A 25,544-nucleotide genomic window follows, 5' to 3' on the forward strand; every position below is an offset into this window, starting at 1 on the left:
AACAACAAGCATTAAGAGACTTTATCTACAAAGCAGATATTGATGTGTTGATCGCTCAAGAAGTAGCCCTTCAAAAGTATGGTTATCTTTCACATCATACATGCTATTCTGGTTTTACGGAGAATGGGCTAGGTACAGCTATCATGTATCGTAATGATCTAGAGTTTAAGGCCGTTAATGATCACCCAAATAAACGAATCTCCGTTGGAATGCTTGAACGCATCAAATTATGTAATATTTACGAGCCATCTGGGTCTCACAATTAGCGAGAGAGACAGGATTTCTTCAATACTGATCTTGCAAGGCTTTATTTAATGGTACCAACCCTTGTATATTAGGTGATTATAATTCCGTTTTACAACCTATTGACCAGACTCCAAACTTTAACTTCTATCCTGAGCTCAAGCGAATAGTAGACACATATAATCTCATTGATGTGTGGCGTCACTTTCGACACACTGACCCAGATCACTCATTTTATACGTAAAAATCATCCAGTCGCTTGGACCGTTTTTAAGTAAGTCGCTCATAGTTGCACAAGTACGAGATGTTACCCTCGGACCTGTTTGTTTTAGCGATCATTATGCTCTTACTATGAGATTAACCCTACCAGCGTCAAAAGTTTTGAGAAGTAGTCCTCTTTGGTATTTTAACACTTCTATACTAATGGACCCTGAATATCAACATTTAATTCGAGAGGAATGGATGATCTTGTATCCATTAATATCACGCTATCAGGGCAAACTTATATATTTTGGGGACAAGCGAGTTAAACCTGGATTTCGATCCATAAGTAAACAATATTGTATCCAACGGAACCAAGCCTATAATACCCAATACAACTATTACTCGCGCCTACTCAAGGAATACATGCAAGAACAATTGTGAGGCCGCCTGGTCAGGCTTCAAAAACAAGAAATCAAAGTTCATCTATTGTCATTGCATAAACAACGAATGCGTGGTTTTTTGTTCGCAGCAAAATTCCCCGGCTGATGACACGGAACAGGCTAGCATTGTACAAATTCAAAACCGCACCGAGGGAAACAAAAGTTGATTTCATCCATTAAGGACAAGGATGGCCAAATTTATGAAGGTTTGCAGGTACTTCTTCAATTTGTTCAGCACTATAAAAAACTGTATTCAGCACCTCAGGTAACGAATGTGGATGAATCTCTTTTAGACTATATCCCTTCAATCCTAGATGTTAATGCTCAAGATTACATAAACAGTCCCTTTACCATCGATGAAGTTGAGACCTCCATTAGAGAAGGAAAACGTGGCAAATCTACTGGAATTGACTCTCTTCGTTTAGAATTTTATCTTAGTTTCATTGATATTCTTGCCCCCTTTCTCACGGATCTCTTCAATGAATATCGAGAAAATTTTACTTTAGGAGAATCTCTCTCTACGGGTATTACTTTTTAATACCTAAAAAGCCTAACTGTACCTCTATTGATAATTATCGTCCGATCAGTCTTTTATGTACCGATTTAAAAATCTTAACCCGATGTCTAGCGCTTCGTATGAACCATTATATGGGAGAGTTGCTTACTTCCTGTCAATACGGTCATGGACACCATGCGTTACTTTATAAAGCTTTAGCTAACGTAAGAGATTTTATAGCCTATCATGAGACTGCCGCCCCCACTCGTGTGGCCATTCTATCCACTGATTTTTCACAAGCTTTAGACAGGGTATCACACGAGTATCTCTTTAAAGTCCTACACAAATTTGGATCTAATGACACTTTTCTGTCCATGCTTCAGAGAGTGCATCACAACAGAATTACGAAATTGAAAATTAATGGTGGTTTAAGCTCCGTTATCCCTTTGTGTACTGGAATTCTTCAAGGTGACACCATGTCCAGTATTCTACTTAGACTCTCAATCGCACCTCCAATATACGCGGCGCAGACCAAACTCAATGGCATCAAGATTTACCACAATTCTATTTAAGTCGCGAGTTACTTAGATGATGTACACTTCTATGTAACAGTATTTCCACCCTCGAAGATATTCAGAGTCTTTTAGACACGTATCAAAACATTTCAGGAGCAAGATTAAATAAACAAAAAAAACTCCTCTGTATTCATCCAAAATACCAGGATCAATACAGTGCGTACTACACGGCAGTTAATTCCGTCAAAATCCTGGGTATTGATTGGTTCAATACCATCAAAGAAACCATTATTTTCAATTATATCATAACAAACAAAATACGTGGTCTTCTAGTACGACATAAACCTCCCAATATAAACATGATCCGTAGAAATTTCTTTCTCAAACAAAAAACTTTCAGCCTTTTATGGTTTGTTTGCTCTATTTTTCCTCTCCCCCTACAAACATACAAATTCCTCACAAGTCAAGCTTTGTTCTTTCTGTGGGATAATGTAGTGCTTTGCGTATCACGTGAGCAACTCGTGCTAACTCGGGCACAAGGTGGAATCGCATTTTAAAACATATTGTCCCAGTCTCAGGCACTACTATTGAAACAAACCATCGACGTATTCACGAATGATAAGAACAGTGTATCTAGTAATGTTATCTCTGCTTGTTTAACTTGTGTCGACCTCCAAACACCTATTAATATTTTTCCTTGGGGCCATAAATTCCCACACCTGCGAGAATCAGTTGTTGATATAGCCTATGGGCTGATTGCCCGAAACAACTTAGACCTCATTCCTGTTAGAGCATTTTATCGCAGTTATGTGCATACACAACATTTAGTCACGCCTCATATTCAATTGAAAGAACCACAACTTCACTGGCCTTATATTTGGCGAAATAACTATTAACGCTCCTTTCTTAACTACTCAACAAAAATCGCTCTGGTATTTCATCGTCAACAACACATACGAAACGTTAGACCGCCTCTAACTTAGGAACAGTGGATCACAATATGTGTTTTCACTGCAATAACAAAGATACTCTTGAGCATAGCGTACAATTTTGTACAGAGATTCAAAATATCTAAATTTTAGCCTACTTATAAGTAAGATTTGTCGCTCATCTCCCCACTACATTACGGCTAACAATATTCTTATTTATCCTGATTTTCATTATTTTCCTAATGCAAAACATAACAGCGTAATTTGGCTCGCTGCATATGCTCTTCTATATGTGCTCACCACACATCGACCGTATCATGTCTATGTGTATTCGTCTTATCACCGACACCATTTGCAGAAACTTCCTGTGCAATATAAACGAAAACATTTTGCCAGTTATTTGGTTGTCTTAGTTTCATAAGCTAGTATGTACTTTTCTTAACTATGAATTGTTATCTGTTTTTAACCAACATGTTTTGTCTCGACTGAATAACATCCAATGTGATGACTATAAACTCTTTGCGAGAATGTGGTCGCCTTAAGTTCATAACACTTGAGTTTACTATTCATAATTGTCAATTGTTCCTTCTTTCTTTATTTATGTTTTTTATTTTTAATTTTTTCAAGATCTTTATTTTTATTTTTTATTTTAATTTGTTCCAATTTACCTTTCTATATAATTTTTTCCCACCACATTGTTTCTGTATTACCTTTGTAACTGCCTAATGTAACTGTAATTAAATTGTCAATAAAGTCTTTTTTTTTTTTAAAAAAAAGGTGAGCATTGTGGTTTACTAAACCGGTGATCCGAGTTCGAGTCTCTCCCTCGCCGTTTACAACTCATTTACAAGGCTGAGCTCTAGTTGGATGCTGCTAAATGAAAGATAACCTCCAGTGGAGAAATTCAGTGATGATGTAATCATGAAAATAAAGAAAGTAAAATGAATGGAGAAAACGAGTTACAGACTTAATTCTGTTAAGGGTTCTATTTTTGATACTAACCGTTAATTTCGTGCATTTTTAAATTGCTGCTTATTGACACTATATTCACCATTTTCTTCTTGTGCCTCAATGTGTAAATTTTCACAAATATTATTTTAAACAAAAACTTTCAGGTTTATTTACAACCTAAGGGAATATACGCTTAGTACGGATAGGTTCTCCAACTCGTTTGAGTGTTATCGAATTTGCATTTTTAATATTTACAAATAAATTACTGCATACCAAAATTTAACAGTTTCAAAAGTCATTTAACGAATAATCAAATGGGACAAGTTCTTTCGAAGTAATGTTACGTATCAATCAGTGGTGCCGGAACCTAGGAGTTCAGGCCCTGTTAGACACCCAAAATTTTCATCAGAGGCTGGGTTCTTCCCCTGAATAATCCATTCATACTTTAATTGATTTGGAGGTAGGCCTATTGTTAATAGTTTCAAAACTCAGCACAAGGCTTTGTGTTCAGGTAAAAGAATAGCCTAATACATGTACCGCATAATCTATCCGTATATTATTTGATACGCATATATGAATAGTCATTTGAAATAAGTTAACTTGTTTACATAATCCCTCACTTAATTCTAAGATTATTTAAGTCTCCTGGCTGTTATCTTCTCATCGGCGCCTCTGGTGTCCGTATATTTTTTTCTGGTATTGTGCATTTACTGTGAATACAAACATCCAAAGACTCCTTTTTGTAATTTCCTCAGCCAGCGTTTCGCTCCACTTCTGCAGAAAAATACTATTTACGATTTGTGCTTTTAACAGGTGGGGCAAGTTCACACTGCTGTGCTAGCTACTACCAGGCGTATTTAATCTTGGAGCAGGCGTTAGTTGGGTTGCCTATCTCGCGGACTTTGTACATCAAGAATTTCTGTGGCCCACCGTACATCCAGTTTTTAAGGTCGCAGTCAACCCGCCTGTGCACGAGAGTGGAGTGAGTCGCTGTAAGTTAAGCTATCATTGAAAAAGTGTGTTCGTGAAAGTGTAGATATGGAGTGGGGTGATTAAAAAAATCGTGTGGCAGGAAAAATCATGGGGCTTTATAAATTGTGTCAATCAGCCCCCGTGATATTCACAACACTTAAAAAAGTTGAATATTAGCAAATCTTTCGTGTATCGGGCCAACAAGCGATTCACGGAAACTGGGACAGTTGACAATATGCCAAGGCAAGACCGCCCACGCAATGTACGAACCAAAAAGTTAGTGCAACAAATGGCGGTCCGTATTCAGAGAAATCCTGTACGAAAGCAGTCATTGCTTTGTCGTTAGCTGAACATGTCCAAAATGTCAATGTCTCATGTGTTAAGAAGTGAAGTGAAGCCTTACCGGCGAAGTACATGTCACTTCCTCAGTGCACGTCAAAAAGAGCAGAGGGTGATAATAGAAAAACTCCTATTAAAGAATTACGCAAACAATGGACACTCGAGAAGTCTTCTTACAGATGAAAAGATATTCGACATTGAGGAAACTTTCAATCGACAAAATGACTAAGTGTACGCTTGAACTTACAAGGCAGCTTGGGAGAAAACCCCGAAGGTCCAGAGGGGTCATCATCCGGCCTCAGTCAAGGTTTGGTGGGGAGTGGCGTATGATCGCACCACCAAGCTGCATTTTTGTGAAAAAGGGATGAAAACGTCTGCCAGAGTGTACGAAAATACTGTTTTGAACTCTGTTGTGAAGTCTTTGACTGACATTTTGTTCAGGAATCAACATTACACCTTTGAACAGGATTTCGCACCAGCCTGCAATGCACACTCCACCCAGGAGTGACTGAGGAGAAATGTCCCGGACTTCATTGCTCCAGATGGTTGGCTTGCTATCAGCCCTGACCTCAACCCGTTGAACTAAAAGTTGTGGTCAGTTCTTGAGGATATGGTCTGTAAGAAGAGGCATGCCAATATTGACAGTCTGAAAACTTCCCTGGTGAAGGCAGTGGCGGGTTTCCCTATAAGGACAAAGCGTAATTCTATAGATGAGTGAACGCAGAGACTTAAGGATTGTGTTAAGGCCAAAGGCGACCAATTTGAAAAGTATTTGGTGTTATTTGTTCATTAGACTTATAAGTAACCTATACATTAAGGATATTAATGTGTCTTTCACATTTTCATAATTCACTTGTAATGACGTGTCAGTATTTATGGTACGACTAGGTATAAAACGATAATCATATCTGTTGTTCTGTGTAGTTGCGAAATATGGTCGCCTACTCTGAGGGAAGAACATAGACTAAAAGTATTTCAGAAAAGAGCCTGAGAGGAATATTCGGACCCAAAAGGAACGGGAATGAGGAATGGCGGAAACTTCATACCAAGAAACTACATAATTTATATGGTTTATAAAACAGTGTTAGGGTTATCAAGTCTAGGAGACTGAGGTGGGCAGGTCATGTAGCTAGGATGGAAGAAAGTAGGAACGCTTTCAAAATCTTAACTGGAAGACCAATCGGAAAACCACCATTACTAAGGCCTAAGCGAGGATGGAAGGACAAAATGGATCTCGCAGAAATAGGAATACAAAATAGAAACTGGATCCAGTTGGCTAAGGATAGAAGTTAATGGAGAGCTTTTGTGAACGCGGCATTGAATCTCCGGGTTCCATAAGCCATGGAGTTAAATAGATATTATGGGTCATGATAAGCAATCGATTGAGATATCGATGAAATAACCATCCTATTTTTTCGTAAACATTGGTTCGAAGGCGCATATCTCCGGAACTGTTGAAGATATAAGAGTCATTGAAAAACAGGCAGGTAATACACGTAATAGTATTAGATATGTATTACATTCGTTAGACTCACAGATCTCAGTTTTCCGACATTCATATTCAAATTCCTATCTGCCCGTTGAATTGAAACAATTTAAAGTTCATTGTTTTCACAACAATGTAAGCGAAGGGGGAAAGGTACAGAGATGTTTTCACAAGTTTGTTTGGCTTCTTTCTTTTACTCTTGGTTAGGTCTTGTATATGCATGTGTGTGTATTATATGTCTGGGTATAACAAACGGTTCTGCGAACTCGAAATATTTTAACAACCGGTTCTAGCGAAGCGGTGCGAACTGGCTCAATAGCTCCCCATTACGAAATTTCAGCAGAACGAACCAGTATATGTTCCAATAAAATAGTTCAGAATGATCTAGCACCTCGTGTGATGACTACAGTATTTCATGTCACGGATCACCCCTTAGTAAAAGATGGTACACTTCTTTTAATTAATAATAATAATAATAATAATAATAATAATAATAATAATAATAATAATAATAATAATAATAATAATAATAATAATAATAATTAGTTAGGCATACTGAGGTATGAAAAAGTATAGCATTTGGCGCAGTTGGCATTTTCAGATTAGGTACGGTATTTGTAATTAAAGGTGAATCATGACATTGTTCAGGAATAAAATATATGTTCATTTAAAATGCAATGAACAAATAATAAAATTTCTGATCGATACAGAAGCAGCTGTATTAGCTGTAAATTATACGACACAATTATTAAAAGGAATTTAGATTGAACCCTTTCAAGGTAGACTTAATAATGCAGATGGACATCCAATAACAGTGGAAAAATGTACGGTCAAAGTAGAACACCGAAACTATAATGCCTCTTTATCATTAATGATAGTCAAACAAGGGGAATTCCATCCTCTCTTAGGAAGAAGTTGGTTGGATGCGAGTGAACCTCAATGAAGAAATCAAGTTGCATATAAGTTTGGTAGTACAAGTGAACTGAAACAAATAGAAGCAGAGAACAAATAGGAGCAGAGAACAGTCAGTCGGTAAAAGTACTGGAAAATCAATTGTTGAAGCAATTTGAGGACGTTTTCAATGGATCTATCAATATCCCAATTAAGGATTTTAAAGTAATTATTCCTTTAAAGCAAGTATCCCATATGCATTGTAAGATTAAATTAAAAATTAATTAGCTAAATTATGTACAACAGGGGTTTTAAAGAATTTTTCACAATCGGATTGGGCTACACCTATGGTAATTGTAAGAAAAAAGAATGGAACTATAAGATTGTCTCGATTTTAAACGTAGTCTACATTGAATTTGGTTACAGAGAAAGTTGGTTATCCTTTATCTAAGATACATGACTTCAATAAATTAACTTCAGCTAATTACTTTGTGTTGTTAGATTTGAAACAAGTCTACTAACAGCTAGAGGTGTAAGAAAGTTCACCGAAATACTTAGTAATTAATACTCCCTGGGGTTTATATTTAGAACACAGGTTACCACTCAGGCTTAATTGTTCAGCGCAGATTTTTCAACAATTTTTGGATACTATTACGAGGGATTTAGAAGGAGTAGCTTGTTATCTTGATGACGCTTATTTGGGGAGTTACATTGGAAGAGTGTCATCAAAGAACCAAAAAGACTTCGAATAAATTCAAGAATTACAATGTACAAGTAAATAAGGACAAAAGTACTCGTACTGCCCCCGGCTGCAGTTTCTTTATCATAAAAATACTTCATTACTATTTCATTACAACATTTTCAATTTTTAGGCATCGTGGGCCCCCTAGTTAGGTCCCACGGACCCCCAGTGGTCCGCGGACCCCATTTTGAGAACAACTGTTAGGCCATCCTCCTAACTTCCATTCCTTAATTTTCAAAATAATGCGATCCTTTCTGAACTTGTATTCTATTTCAGTTTTATCTAAATTATTAGAAGAAATTTCAATAATTTAATCTGGGGCTATTTGTACTCCGTCCGTAGGAACTCCTAAAGGAAATCTAGACAAATAATGTGCCATTTTTACAGGACTTGTTATACACCATATCGTAATCATAATTTGCTAAGATTAAAAACCATCTCTGTATCCCTACGGAAGCTCCATGAGGTGCACATTTCAATCCGAAAATCTATTTCGCTCGCTGTGAATGTATAATAAAAATGCAAAGCTAGTCCTGGTGACAGATGCATCCCTAGATGGTGTAGGAGCTGTACTGTACAATGAAATTGAAGGTCAGCTTAAAACAGTAGTTTGTGCATCTGCTACTCTTTGGGAAGCGGAGAAAAATATGCACAGTTCGAAAGAGAGGCTTTAGTTTTAGGAGTACGTAAATTTCATAAATTTTTATATGGGAGGAATATCAAAATTATTATACATTAAGGATCGCATTATTTTGAAAATTAAGGAATGTAAGTTTGGAGGATGGCCTAACAGTTGTTCTCAAAATTGGGTCCGCGGACCACTGGGGGTCCGTGGAACATAACTAGGGGGTTCACGATGCCTAAAAATTGAAAATGTTGTAATGAAATAGTAATAAAGTATTTTTTATGATAAAGAAACTGCAGCCGGGAGCAGTACGAGTACAAAACAATAACTATTCATCATTTCCAATGCTCAAGGATTTCATTGATTCTTCAGGTGAAAAACTCTCTGGTGAAATGCACAAAACATTTGTAGGACAGATGAAAGCATTAGCTGCAAAGTTTTGAGAATATTTCCCTGTGCCACAACCTGGTAATGGTTGGATTGAAAATCCTTTCACTAATGTAGAAATCCATGACATACAAGGTATGAACCTCTCCAACACAGAACAAGAACAGCTACTTCCTACGATACTTCATGGAAAAACGTTTCAAAAGAAAATTAACTCTGTAGCTTTTGGTTGCGTGTGCACTGTGAGTATGAAGAGTTATCTAAAAAAAAATACACTGCAACATTTCATGCCTTTCCCTACCACTTATTATGTGAGCAGACCTATTCTGCTTTTTGCAGTATTAAAACCTTAAAGCAAAATCGTCTTAACGTGGAATCGGACCTAAGATTGATGGTGACAAAACTTATTCCAAATTTCAATACAATTATGGGAAAACAGAAAGGATTTCATTTCTTACATTAGTGAGCCCACATTTGAGAACATTGTTTATCAAGTGAATTTCTTTTTCAAAAATTTAAAATTGATTTTCTGTCTTGAAAGTTACTGCATTTTCAGTTGAAATTTCGTTCACTAGGAATTATGGATCTTTAGAATAAATTACTTATTGCATTTTCTTTATCTTTTTCTTGTCAGTGGTAATTCTAATTAGTAATTTTTTTTTAATATCATGTGAAATTTTAGGTTGCATTGCAACGGGGTCCGCAGATCACTTTCCGAATCAACAGGTGGTTATCGAAAAGTTTAACTACTGACCTAAAAGATTGCCAACCTTGTTTAGATTTCAAAGAATAACAAGAGATATACAGAAGACGATTTCAATTAGAATTGCATAAGGATTGTGTATTTTGGAAGGAAAGAATAATGATTCCAGAAAGGTTGAGAGATTTATACAGGGAAGGATTACACAAGAGTCACCTGGGAGAGTTTGCTACGATATAATTGGCTACTAACGAAGTTTGGTGGTCAGACATGTATAATGAATTACGTAGTAACTTGAAGAGTTGCGAACTTTGTTTAGCTGTAGCTAAATAATGCACCGAGAAATAATTATTCTTTTTGGCCTACTTCAAAAAACCTTTCAGTAGAATACATATTGACCAGTCAGTTGTTGGACTTTCTCTTCCTGATTATGGTGAACACCTATTCACTTTCAATCAAACTGTGGAAAGTAGATTCTACTAACGTATCGGTAACTTAGAGTTGTTTAGAAGTTATTTGAATTGGTTGGGTTCATAGTTATAGATAATGGACCCCCTTTTAAAAGTTTCAGGAATATTGTAAGAAGAAAAGTATTAAATCAGTTGCTACATCTCCACTTCACCCGAAAGTAATCGTAGTGCTGAGAAAGATGTCCGTGAACCTGGCCCCACTCACATCGACACTAATTTTAAAACATATGTCAAAAATGAGTGCCCAATTAGTGCTGACGACCTGTAATGTTAAAAAAAATGTGCCGTTACACAGACTTCAAAAAACAAAATAGATTTTGGGTGGGGCTAGGTTCACGCTAGCCCCACCCACTCAACCGATTGAGATGAAACCTATAAACAAAGTTAGTGTTAAATTAGTGCTGTCGATACTGCATAAAAAGAAAATTAGTGCTATTATCAGAAGGCCATAATATATTCGAAAATGTTCAATGGTGGCATCATCAAAGAAAACAATCGATCCTCATTTTTATGGTAAGATATATAGCAGTAATCTTCTTTCTATGTAGTATCGTCAGCACTTATTTAGCACTAATTTTTGGCATAGTTTACAATATTAGTGTTCCATTATTAAAAGCGGGTGGGGCTGTCTTCACGTGAACCTGGCCCCACCCACAGCGGCACTAATTTAAAAACATATCACAAAAGTTAGTGCCTAATTAGAGCTGACGACCTATAAGGTTAAAAAATTAGTGCTGTTACACAAACGTTAAAAAAAAAATTCTGGGTAGGGCTAGGTTCACGCTAGTCCCACCCACTCAACCGATTGAGATGAAACCTATACACAATGTTAGTGTTAAATTAGTGCTGTCGATACCGCATAAAAAGAAAATTAGTGCCATTATCAGAAGGCCAAATATATTCGAAAATCTAATATGGCGGCATCATCATAGACAACAATCGATTCTCATTTTTATGATACTATACATAGCACTAATTTTCTTTCTGTGCAGTATCATAAGCACTAATTTAGCACTAATTTTGGCATAGTTTACAAAATTAGTGCTGTTACACAAACGACAAAAACGGCATTAATATTTCCGTTATTGCTGCCAAGTTAACGCTATCCTCAAAGATTTTTTTTACTTGTAGCACTTACATTAATAAAGCACGAACGGTAGGTGTGGTGCACTAAGAAGCATTAGCGATGCCCTAACAATTGCACTAGAAGGGATCATCAGTGCTTTTGATTTTGGTGTTTTAACGCAATGAAAACTTCCTCTTGAATTTCTTATGGAATTTCGTGACATGTAATTAGCCATATCCACATCAATAGTTAAGCATTTACGAAACTATGTGTTTTCTAGAAGCACTAACGATGCATGAACTAATGACGCTTGCTTTACGTTAGTGCTTAAAATGGGAGCCAAGTTCACGCTGACCCTAAATGTTTTTCTACTTGGAGAGCCTACACTAATGGAGCACTAATGTTATTTGTCGATATACTAGGAAGCACTAATGATTGACACTAAGTTTTTCATTAGTACTTGAAGTGGCAGATTCAGCGTGAACTTGGCGCCACAAAAGGTTTTTAATTGTAGCTCCTATAGTAATAAAGTACTAACGATAGGCGTTAATGCACTATGAATCATAAACGGTGCACTAGCGATTGACACTAAGTTTATCGTTAGTGCGTTATGTGGTGGTTAAGTTTAGTGACGTCGTTAGTGCTTCTTAGGTAAAGGTGTTACAAGGAAAATCCTTTCTTGAGGTAGTTTCTCTCTGCTACAGATACTTCATACACTAACGAAAAATTTGTGCTATTCGTTAACGCATCGTTAGTGCTTCTTAATGCACCAACACCTAACGTTAGTGCTTCATTAGTATAGGTGCAACAAGTAAAATACTTTGGGAAATAGTATGAACTTAGGCCCTACTGTAAGTACTTAGGAAAAATTGGTGCAATTCGTTAGTGTATCGTTAGTACTTCTAAAAAAAAATAGTTTCGTTAGTGCTTATAAGAAATGTATGAGGAATTCCTCAATATATCAAATTTCCACCACATTTAAAAGCACTCATGACCTCTTCTCGTGCAATCGTTGGTGCAGTGTTAGTGCTTGTTGGTGCACCAAAACCTAACGTTAGTACTTCATTAGTGTAGGTACTAAAAGTAAAATATCTTTGGAAGTCACCTTAAACTTCCTCCACTTGAAGCACTAACGAGAAAGTTAGTGTCATTCGTTAGTTCTTCTAGAAAACACTAACAGCTTGTATATAATTTGATATTTCTGAAGTTGGTCTCCAACAAAATCCTTGAACAAATACCAAAATATGGTAGCAATAACGTAAGTGCTTAGTGCGTTTAAGTGCACTAACGATGCACTAATGATTTGTCATTAAGCCCATGTTTCTACGTCAACTTGTAGGGATTTTGATGTATCTGAAGTTGCCCCCACCAAAAATCTTGAATAAATCCAAAAATATAATAGCACTAACGTTAGTGCTTAGCACGTTTAAGTGAACTATCGATGCACTAACGATTGCCGTTAACTATATGTTTCTACGTTAATTTGTATAGATTTGGATAGATATAGATATATTTGAAGTTGTCCCCCACCAAAAATCTCCAATAATTCGTAAACTCTGATAACACTAACGTTAGTGCTTAGTGCGTTCAAGTGCACTTTCCATGCACTAATGATGTGTGACATTTGGTATAATTTGGGAGAGATGGGAGGGCAACTTTAAGCACGTGTATACATAGCAATATTTTTCTTTCTATGCAACGTGTTTGAAGTTGCCACCCCCCACCTCTACCAACTTACAACAAACGTCGTACATCGTTAGTGCATCGTTAGTGCACGTTAGTGCAATCACAATTTACGAGATATTGAAGACTTTTGGTATGGGCTAACTTCATATGAAGTTATTCTCTCAACTAAAGATGGATTACTGATTGCCGCTAACCCCATGTTTCTACGTCAATTTGTATGGAATTTGATGTTTTTGAAGCAGCCCCACCACCAAAAATATTCAATAAATCACAAATGTGATGGCATTAACGTTAGTGCTTTGTTGGTTTAAGTGCAATAACGATGCACTAACGATGTGCGACGTTTGTGTAATTTGGAAGACATGGGGGCCAACTTCAAGCACGTTTATAGCTAGCACTAATATTCTTTCTATGCGACGTGTTTGAAGTTTGGCCCCCCACCTTCCAAATCACAACAAACGTCGCACATTGTTAGTGCATCATTAGTGCACTAAACGCACTAAGCACTAACGTTACTGATTATCAGAGTTTACGAGTTATTGAAGATTTTTGGTGGGGGGACTTCAAAAATATCAAATTCCACACAAATTGATGTAGAAATACGGGGTTTGCTGCAATCGTTAGTGTGCCGTTAGTACACTTGAACGCACTAAGCACTAACTTTAGTGCTTCCATATTTTGGGATTTAACCAAAAAAATTGATAGGGGCCAACTTCAGAAATATGAAATTCCATATAAATTGACGTAGAAATTTAGGGTTAATGGCAATCCTTAGTGCATCGTTAGTGTGCGTAAACGCATTAAGCACTAACGTTAGTGGTATAAGAGTTTACGAGTTATTGGAGATTTTTGGTTAGGGGACAACTTCAGAAATATCCATATCTATACAAATTGATGTAGAAACATAGGGTTAAGGTCAATCGTTAGAGGATGGTTAGTGCACTTAAACGCACTAAGCACTGACGTTAGTGCTATCATTATTTGGGATTTATTCAAGATTTTTAGTGGGCCAGCTTCAGAAATATAAAATTCCATTCAAATTGGCATAGAAATATTGAGTTAACGGGAATCGTTAGTCCATCGTTAGTGCATTTAAACATACTAAACAACGTTAGTGCTGCCATATTTTGTGATTTATTGAAGATTTTTATTGGGGGACCAACTTCACAAACATCAAATTCCATACAACCTGTTAGTGTTTAATGGAAGCACCATCGATATACTAACGAATATCATTAATTTTTTCGCTAGTGCTTGAAGTCGAGGCAAGTTCAAGCAAACCTTCAAAGATATTTTACTTTTAGCACCTACACGAATGAAGCACTAGAGTTGGTGGTTGCTGCACTAAGAAGTACTAGTGATACACTAACGATTGCACTAGAAGAGATCGTTAGTGCTTTTGAATTTGGCGGAAATTTGACGCAATTTCCCATATATTTCTTATCTGTGTTTCCTGACATGTAATTGGCCATAATTACACTAACAGTGAACCACTAATGAAATTATTAGTGTTTAATACAACCACTAAAGATGCACTAAGGAACGGTACTAATATTTTCGTTAATGCTTGAAGTGGGGGCGCCAAGCTCGCGCATGCCCTATACTAAGGAAACACTAACATTAGGTGTTGTGCACAAAGAGGAACTAAAAATACACTAACGATTTCCTTAGATCATTAGTGCATTTGAATTTGACCGAAATTGATGCAATGAAAAATTTCCCATAATTTTTTATGTGAATTTCGTGATATGTAATTGGCCATAACTAGACTAATATAATAATATTATTGAAACTGTTAGTTTTTCAAGCACTAACGAATGCCACTAATTATTTAGTCAGTACTTGAAGTGGGAGCACCAACTTCACTCTAACGTTCAAAGCTATTTTATTTGTAGCACCTATACTAATAAACCATTAACTTCAGTTGTTGGTACACTATGAAACACTTACGATTCACTAACAGTTGCACTATTAGAGGAAATTAGTGCTTTCGAATGTGATAGGATTTGGCGCAATGAAAAATTCCCCATGTATTTCATGTGGGAGTTTCGTGACGTATCACTCTGTACCTCAACTTCAAGCAATAAAGGAAACATTAGTGCGGTTTTTGCGCTATGTATAATAGCACAAATTTTTTAAGCTATGCCAAAAATTAGTGATAAACTAGAGCTAACGATACAGAATAGAAAGAAAATTAGTGCTCTGTATAGTATCCTAAAAACGAGGATGGATTATTTTCTTTGATGATGCCGCCATATTAGATTTTCGAATATATTTGGCCTTCTGATAATGCAACTAATTTTCTTTTTATCCGGTATCGACAGCACTAATTTAACACTAACATTGTATATAGGTTTCACCTCAATCGGTTGAGTGGGTGGGGCTAGGTTCACGCTATCCCCACCCATATATATATATATATATATATATATATATATATATATATATATATATATATATATATATATATATATATATATTACATTTGTGTAACATCACTAATTTTGAAAACTATGCTACAAATTAGTGCTGACGATATCGCATAGAAAGAAAATTAGTGCTATGTATAGTATCATAAAAATGAGGATCGATTGTTTTCTTTGATGATGCCGCCATTTAGATTTTCGAATACATTTGGCCTTCTGATAATGGCACTAATTTTCTTTTATGCGGTATTCACAGCACTAATTTAACACTAACATGGTGTATAGATTTCATCTCAATCGGTTGAGTGGGTGGAGCTAGGTTCACGCTAGCCCCAACCATATATATATATATATTGACGTTTGTGCAACAGCACTAATTTTGAAAACTATGGTACAAATTAATGCTAAATTAGTGCTGACGATTCGCATAGAAAGAAAATTAGTGCTATGTATAGTATCATAAAAATCAGGATCGATTGTTTCCTTTGATGATGCCGCCATATTAGAATTTCGAATACATTTGGCCTTCTGATAATGGCACTAATTTTCTTCTTATGTGGTATTGACAGCACTAATTTAACACTAACATTGTGTATAGATGTCAACTCAATCGGTTGAGTGGCTGGGGATAGGTTCACGATAGCCCCACCCACATCTTAGTTTTTTTGATGTTTTTGTAACAGCACTAATTTTGGAAACTATGCTAAAAATTATTGCTGACGATATTGCATAGAAAGAAAATTAGTGCTATGTATAGTATCATAAAAATGAGGATAGATTTTCTTTGATGTTGTCGCCATATTAGATTTTCGAATATACTTGGCCTTCTAATGGCACTAATTTTCTTTTTATCCGGTATCGACGGCACTAATTTAACACTAACATTGTGTATAGATTTCATCTCAATCGGTTGAGTGGGTGGGGCTAGCCCCACCCATATATTTTGGTTTTTTTGACGTTTGTGTAACAGCACTAATTTTAAAAACTATGCTACAAATTAGTGCTAAATTAGTGCTGACGATACCACATAGAAAGAAAACTAGTTCTATGTATAGTATCATAAAAATGAGGATCGATTATTTTCTTTGATGATGCTGCCATATTAGATTTTCGAATATCTTTGGTCTTCTGCTAATGGGACTAATTTTCTTTTCATGCGGTAGCGACAGCACTAATTTAACAGTAGCTTTGTGTATAGGTTTCATCTCAATTTGTTGAGTGGGTGGGGCTAGCGTGAACCCAGCCCCATCCAGAATCGGTTTTGTTTTTTGACGTTTGTGTAACAGCACTAAGTTTTTTTAACATTATAGGTTTTCAGCACTAATTAGGCATTAAGTATTGTCATATGTTTTAAAATTAGTGCCGCTGTGAGTGGGGCCAGGTTCTCGTGAAGACAGTCCCACCCGCTTTTAACAATGGAACACTAATATTGTAAACTATGCCAAAAATTAGTGCTAAATATCTTACCATAAAAGTGAGGATCGATTGTTTGTAATGTACCATTACAGTTGAGAGTAATGGCAACTTTTTTTTTCTCACCCTGTAACTAGTGATAACTAGTACGACCTGGTTTCGTACATTCTATTTGTGTATATAGTATATGTGATTTTTTTATTATTTAGTAACTGCATGTATGTCGTAGGTTTCATAGCTGTAATACTAATCAGCAGAATGGCAGCTTAATTTAACTAAAAGGGCTCCTATTCATTTTCGAATTGAACCAGTTCTAGCGGGGGGATGGGTTAGTTATTGTTTGTTTTAGGACCTGTTCCCCTCTCAGGGGAAAGGTCCCTCAATAAACTTTGTTAAGGTGCCCCCAGGGTTTCAAACTCCAGTAAACATGTTTTAAATAATTGGCCAGGTCAATTGGACCTAGGGTTTACTCTTCTCAGTTTGTTCCCCTAAAGTTCAATAGAGCCAACTTTATATACCGACAAGGAGTAATGTGTTTGAAGGTACTTGTCATTAACATGCCTATAATAAATGGTGCTTGTTTAGTTAGTAGTATTTATGTGTAGTATTTATAGTGGTGTATGTAGTTAGTAGTTCTGAGTGATTGCATGCTTTTACTGTAAGGATAGTGTATTAAACATGCGTTAATTTAGTACCATTTGTCTAACTCGAAGTACACTAAACAAAAGTAAATATTAGAGTTCTGATTAATAAGTGTAAGGGTATATTTTAGTGCACAGTAAATCATGTCTCTACTACAGCGCAATCGTGTCCGTTTTCGCTAATCAATTGTTTGTTGACATTACGTCATTGCATGAGTTAGTGATCTAGATTGTTTGATTTTGGCCACTTATTCTTAAATTACATCCCGTGGACATGGTTTTCGGTTCATATGAGTGTACGTTTCAATGAAATGGCATGCGATCTCGTAGTTCTGAAAATTACAGCTTGCTATGTCAATTAGAAACCGAAATATCCACTGAAATCAAGAATGCCTATTTTCTTAGAAGTAAGCCTACATGATGTTACTGTTTGTTTCAAAATGCAATATTAAATTCTCCTTTCCCGTTGCTGTAGAGATATTCCATTGTTGCTTTAGTTCTATCAACAAATCAGAAATAAAATAATCGTTGACAATTTATCTTTCATTGAATACACGTATGATTTTTTTTTCAAAACTGCGAAGTAAATATAATTGGATGCTTCGGAACAAAGAGTCCGTGGTTCGATGAATGTTATCGTGTAGCAGTTTAAGTGACGGATTGTGATAATTATAGATTTATTAGTGCATAATATAATATGGGTATGGCCTGCGTGCAAATGTATGTAATAGGGTGTCTGTAAAATATTACTTCGCGTGGAAATGAGTAAATAGTGAATAAATGTAATGATATAGTAATAATACGATTATAATATGAAATGAATGAGATGATAGGAAACTTGTACTTAAACGGATAGGCCCAGTGTATATTATATATTGAAAATATGAATATGTTTACTGAAAATCTCTCGCGTTTTGACTTCTACACCGATACATTCATCCAACCGAGTTTGCTAGTGGGTAGTAATGTGTAGTTGGGAATTATATGTTACTTCACATTTAAATATTACATATTAACAGCTCCGGTTCTTAAGAATTTCATCAGATAGGGTAGCATCATGTAGGAATTACCTTTGAAGGTTTACGGAAATGATAATTAAGAAAAATAACTGATATATCCTGTGATCATCGGAAAGTACAGGTTTGGTCATTTGTACCTGTACTTCATTGACTGTACCTGTACTTGTACCTGTCATTCATTGACTCTCCGAGATTTTTTTCCTACGTTGCTTACATTATTTACCGTACGGTGTTCATATAGCTAATGGATTGGATTAAATTAAATCAACCGCTACTAAATTAATATCTAGGTCCATTGCGTACCCGGACGTCGACCCCTAGTTCTCTTAAGTATTTTCGTTTCTTTTCTTAGCTTAATTAGATGATGGAAATTTACGACGTCCCAGACTTTGGCATGTCTGCGCAGGGTAGCCGTCGGTGATGTTTGGTCACTGAAATCACCGATCCAAAATGCAATTTATTTATTTTTTTTATTTTGGCAAATTACTCGTTAGGGATATCCTAGCTATTACTCTAGTTTCATTACTGTTCTAGACTTTCTTAGTTTCTGAGAGGTCGGATGATTTTTTTGAAATTCCCAAAATAAAGAATCTACACTAACCTTCCGGTATGGCTGGGGTCTTCAATGGCGTTGACCGGATACGGTGAGTGGTGGGATTTCCCTAAAGCCTTTGTCTTTCCGAAAATCCCATTGAGGGCACAGACTCGTCTCGTTGTTGAAGATATTTGTTTTTCGGCTATTTATTTGGTAAGCGAAACCCCTTTTTCTCATAAAAGTAAATATTTGTTATAGTATGTTGTATATGTACATTCGACCACTTATCTTTCGTAGTTTTAATGTTCTGTCTCCTTTCTTTTTACCTATTCTTTCTTCTACTCCTTCTCTAAAGGTTTTTAATTTTTTTAACCTCCCCCCGGTTCATGAAAGTATACAATGTTCATATCACTTACTTCGATCGTATGTACTAACTGAGACATCGAGGGATACATTTTGTGGAGGTATTCCAGAACAACTTACTACCATTTTTCACGATACTCAACCCACCATGGGAGGGACTGACGAGGGGGTACACTACGATTTCAGATTCCCAGAAGTTTGATCATTGTTCATCGATCGTACAAACTATACCCATTGATTACTGACTTCTGGTTTTCTTTCTATTGATTGGTTATATGGTGTGTATGTATTAGTAGTTTGGGCCCACTAATTTCAAATAATCTTGATTTTTTTCTTTCTCTGTATATACATTTATATATGTATGCTTACATAGTTTGGAAAGTTACGTGTCTGTTCTACTTGCTGTATTTCCACTTCTTGTGTCAACTTATTAAATAATATCAACCATTTCTTTATACCCGGATCTTAGTAAATTGAATCTTTGTCGATTATCGGGTTTATATATTTATACATTTCAATTTTGCAACCTTATTAAAAGAAAAAGAATTTTGATAGTCAGGGTTTTGTTTGCTTTGAGCCAAGAAAATGTGAATACTTATTAAATATGAAAAGGTTATGTAGCAAATTAAGTGTCGACGAAACACTAAGATTGATATTAGAATAAAATTTATTATATTGAGTAATAAGAATATATATATGAGCGAATATGTATGTAAAAGGCTCGGTATTTACCCTGGTTGTTTTAGGTTGCCATAGATTTTTGACACCCGATAATGACCAACTAGTTGTGATTGTATAGTATTATCGCGTAACTTGTAATAAATAACACCTTACGGATTTGTTAGTAACGTTCGTAACTATTAAAATTTTAATACTATGTTAAATGTTGCATGTAAATAGAACAAGGAACAGGTCGTAAGAATAACTCTAATCCGTATCTAAAGTTATTTTTGTGAAAACATAACGAAATCAGTGAATTATGAAACAGTGCGCCCCAAATCCTTTCCCTACGACCGGAAACATAACTATTTGTCATTCGTCAGTTCAGTGACTCGAATCTCTTGACTCCACGATATAAACCAGAAATAAAATTCAGTGATCTTAATTTGAACTGAGATGTGGTTAATAATTTAGTAATGTGAATACAGGACCTAGGATAGGTCCAAAGACCTAGCTCCATTGAGATATCGTATAGTAGAATGAAAATATGTTACCAATGCTTGGGACTGGATTCGATATTTTAAATCTTGATAAATTTTGAATTTTCATACCAAGTGCGTCAAGTGACGAAATGAATATATATATATATATATATATATATATATATATATATATATATATATATATATATATATATATAAAATGTGAAGCTACTATTTTGTCTGTAGTTAAGAAAAACGACTAAATACTCTCATGGACGCCAATCATAGTGTATAAAGAGAGTTGATAAAGGAGTTATTATCGACGTGAGAAAAGGACTCATAAAATAGTCGAAATTTCCCCTCTTGGGATAGAGACTCCATAAAAATGCTACCAAAGTTTTTTTTCAAATGATTAACTAATTCTTTTTTTGTTTTCTTTCTTTCTTCTTTCACATTGATATGTATAGTTCGTACTGAATTTTACATATGGTCAATATTAACCTTGGTTTTTCTCTTCCTTTTCTGTTTTGTCGATTTTTTTTTATTTTAACGTAATCCAATTCTTAATGTATCTGTTATGTCAAACTAAGTTTTCTTGGAATGTAATAAATGTCTATAGAAATGTAGTTAGGTTAGTTTAATTCAACTAAACGCAACCTGAAGTATACATTGTCCTGTATAAATGTGAGTGTGAGTGAAATGTAGGTTTAGTATTAAGTGCACCAATTCTTTTGACATATATGTGTGACTTACTGTAATTAATGGTAGTTGACAATTAAAGTCGTTGAAAGTCAATACTAACTCAACTTAAGTTGGCTCTATAAAGGAAGCAAAAAGGACAGAAATAGCCTGAACGAATGATCATCATGGGAGAACTTTGAAAGTCAAAATCTTCAACAAACATGCGGGTTACTTTGATTTTTTTTTGTCTTCAGTCAGTTATAACATGCTGTCAACTTCATCGTTTATACTTCAAGTCCTGGATACTAGTCAAGAACTTTCGGAAATATTGAATAAACTGTTAAGTTAAACTTTCTCTTCTATCTCAGAGCTAGATTGGGATAATTCGGTAGTTGGGGTTAAATGGATCTAGGTCTGGGGGGTATGGGTTAACATGTGTCTACCTTTGATCACCTTAATTCCAAATACTCACCCAATAGCTATTGGAAATAATCCCAATTCGATAATTATTCACTTTCCTTTACCATATTTCTCAAAAATATCCAGTAACAGTTTCCCTATTTCCTCATCTCCTTACTTTCCTTTTTTTCTTTCTTTTCTTCTTCCTATCTCATCTTTCTCTTCTCTTCTTTACTTCTTCTTCTAATTTTAATAAAACTGAAAAGGGGGTCGTGACTGGGAATTCTCTATATATAATAAACACGGTCATGTATTTATTTTTTTTTTCGGAAGTCCGATATAAAAGTCATTTCATTTTGATTGAACCTTGTATGCTTAAAAGTAACACATGGATTATATATTCCTATTAAATTAGATATAAGCTGATAGCTTCATGAATATTCCCCCACCAGGGGTGAAGGGTTCCCACTCACGACTTACTCCATGCATCTCATTTGCACAATACAGGGTTTCCCCCTCTTTTGTTACGAGCTTTCTTTCTTTCTTTCTTTCTTTTTCTTCTTTCCCTTTTCAGTTTTAGATTGGCGACCATAAACAGGACTGGTTACCATGGCAACCATGTTTGCTGTGGTAACGGATCTGAAAATGCTTATTGAACAATACAAGTTATCACACCCAACATGTTTTCTTTGTTGATGCCGCCATTGAACATTTTCGAATATATTATGGCCTTCTGATAATATCATTAATTTTCTTTTTATGCAGTATCGACAGCACTAATTTAACACTAACTTCGTGTATACGTTTCATCTCGATCGGTTGAGTGGGTGGGGCTAGCGTGAACCCAGCCACATCCAGAATCGGTTTTGTTTTTTGAAGTTTGTGTAACATCACTAAGTTTTTTTTAACATTATAGGTCGTCAGCACTAATTAGGGATTAACTATTGTCATACGTTTTAAAATTAATGCCGCTGTGGGTGGGACCAGGTTCATGTGAAGACAGTCCCACCCGCTTTTAGTAATGGAACGCTAATTTTGTAAACTAAGCCAAAAATTAGTGCTAAATTAGTGCTGACGATACTACATAGAAAGAAGATTAGTGCTATATATCTTACCATGAAAATGAGGATCGATTGTTTTATTTGATGATGCCGCTATTGAACATTTTCAAATATATTATGGCCTTCTGATAATATCACTAATTTTCTTTTTATGCGGTATCGACAGCACTAATTTAACACTAACTTCGTGTATACGTTTCATCTCGATCGGTTGAGTAAGTGGGGCTAGGTTCACGCTAGCCCCACCCAGAATCTTTTTTTGTTTTTTGAAGTCTTTGTAACGGCACATTTTTTTAAACATTACAGGTCGCCAGCACCAGTGGCGGCGATTGGACGTTAAAAGTGGGGGGGCAAGACATGATCTGAATATTTGTATATCAACGTTAATATACGAATTTCCCTGGTTGAAACTATATTCATTAATAGGCCATTTCAGAAAAGTGGGGGGGCAACTGCCCCCCTTTGCCCCCCCTAATCGCCGCCCATGGCCAGCACTAATTGGGCACTAATTTTTGGCATATATCTTGAAATTAGTGCCGATGTGGGTGAGGCCAGGTTCACGGACATCTGAGAGAGCGGTAGAAACTTTGAAGAAATGTTACATTCAGAATGGGTACCAAGCTAACAAGAAATCTAATTATATGGTTGAAAGAAATTAGTTTTACTCTTTTACATACCCCTGTAAAGGTTATACAGACTACTCCTGCTTCATTGGTGTTTTCTTTTAAACCTTGTACTCGGTATAATGTTGTCACAGTTACACCTAGCAAGGAGTCTAAAATACTTGAATGTTCAGGAAAACGACTGCTATACTGGACAGAAAGTATGAATATATGGATAATGAGTTACAGGATAGACTTACATAAATTGATTAAAGGACGTTTTATTCGTCACCTAAGTAATAACACTTTAGATGTGCTGCTTAATGGTATTGTCCATAAGTGCCATAGACATCAACTAAATCCAAGTGAAAATAAAAAGGTAATTGACTTGGAGGTAAAATGTTATTGCGCCTAAGAATTTCCGGTAATCACGTTGCAGGTCACTCAGGAGTAGACAGGCGATTGGTAGATGCTTATTTAAAGAAAAACTGCAAAGAAAACTTATCACAGGACTGTAAACGTCGAGCAGGAACAAGTAGTGCAGAAGGATGGAGAAGATCACAAAGTAAATGTAAACCACCTTACAGATGAGGATATGAACATTAATTGGATGTGAGGAGGATGTTAGGGCAGAAACTGACATAGTTTAATGCACATGCCTTCTTTAAAAGAAGAAGAAGAAGAAGAAGCGAAGATTTATCTAGAAGTTTCCAGTTATAGCTTGCATTGTGCGATTCCTTTTATAAATAGATTTCAGGGTATTGGTACACCTCGTATAAGCTTGTTTCGAGTTAAATATATAGTAAAATATGGTATACTGCTTTGAAATAATAATAATAATAATAATAATAATAATAATAATAATAATAATAATAATAATAATAATAATAATAATAATAATAATAATAATGTAGTTAGATATATTGGCTGAAAAAGTATAACAAACTCAAGAGCAGTTGTCGCTTGGTGCTCTTGGCCTCGAGGAAAAGGAAACGCAGAGTATACCTCCATCCTGTTCCTGTGGATGAAATTTCCAAAATATATCGAAGCGAAAAACATACACAAGGACGTTTCAAATTTATGGTAATAGATTCGATCGCTAGGTTACGACGTGGTTCAATATATTCGAATAGATTTTGCTGGTAGTTCGAAAGCGCTATGTTGATTTGCAGGGAGGACGGCTGTTATGTGTGTGGGTGATGATATGACTGCGAAAATCACAGACCTTCTAAAAGGCTGTTTGTCTTTTTCCGACGTTTGTTATAGTTATGGACAAATATGTAAACAGCGTATAACAAAACGTTTCCGTGACCAAAGAAAGGGATTAACGCTGTGTTGACTCGCAAAAAAAACCGATAATCTTAGTGTTGCTGGAGGCTTCAATATTGGGGATCATAGATATCGGAAGCTCGCGCTTATCCTTGATGTAGTGCAAAAACTGCGTTCCTGGCTGCGACCTGATAACCCATCGTTTCAAAGAACAGCAAGAAGGGCAATTCAACAGTTCTCCGCGACCGTAAACCACGCAAAATTTGCATCTGGTAATGAATCATAAGGCTTGAGTTCATATGCTCTGTTCCTCGTATCATGAAGAAGAAGACGAGCAAGAAAGCTGTGGGAACGCCATCTTGCAAGAGGAAGGTAGAAGTTTGTAGTGACTCTTAAAGATATGAATATCTGTCATATTGCGTGCCCTTGATAGTTGTTGATGGTTACTGCTATAATGGCAAAGTTACACTACACAGAATAGACAAAAAGGTTAAAATCAATGCACCATATTACTAGATGAATATTTTGGTGCCACTATAGTGCCTAATATTACATCCCTATAGCCTATGCAGCGATATATTTCGATTGTCATTCAGCAAGACAAGGTCATATGGCGAAGTCAGTGGTGGCGTATAAAGGGCGGATAGTATGTGAAACGGGAATTCATGCAATCCCTTTTGCAGACATTCCTGTGAAATCTCATTATATATGCCCCATGAACATTTATGGGTTCCCGTTATTAAAACGAGCGCTGGGCTGTCGATAGCAACGCACACTCCACTGTCTTTGGAAAGTTTATCAAGAAGAATGGAGGAGACTTAATGGAACCGTGCTTCAACGCAATCTCCTTC

The 25,544-nt window shown here is 35.9% G+C and overlaps 1 protein-coding gene across 1 annotated transcript in view; it reads right to left on the reverse strand.

The window, feature by feature from the left end:
* LOC145672816 (phospholipid-transporting ATPase ABCA3-like) overlaps positions 1–25,544 on the reverse strand; it is a 276,701-nt gene that overhangs the window by 84,712 nt on the left and 166,445 nt on the right. The gene's annotated exons all lie outside the window — the stretch shown is intronic.

Source organism: Thermobia domestica, chromosome 16 (genome assembly GCF_964235325.1).
Source record: "Thermobia domestica chromosome 16, izTheDome1.hap1.1, whole genome shotgun sequence".
NCBI classification, from domain to species: Eukaryota; Metazoa; Arthropoda; class Insecta; order Zygentoma; family Lepismatidae; genus Thermobia; species Thermobia domestica.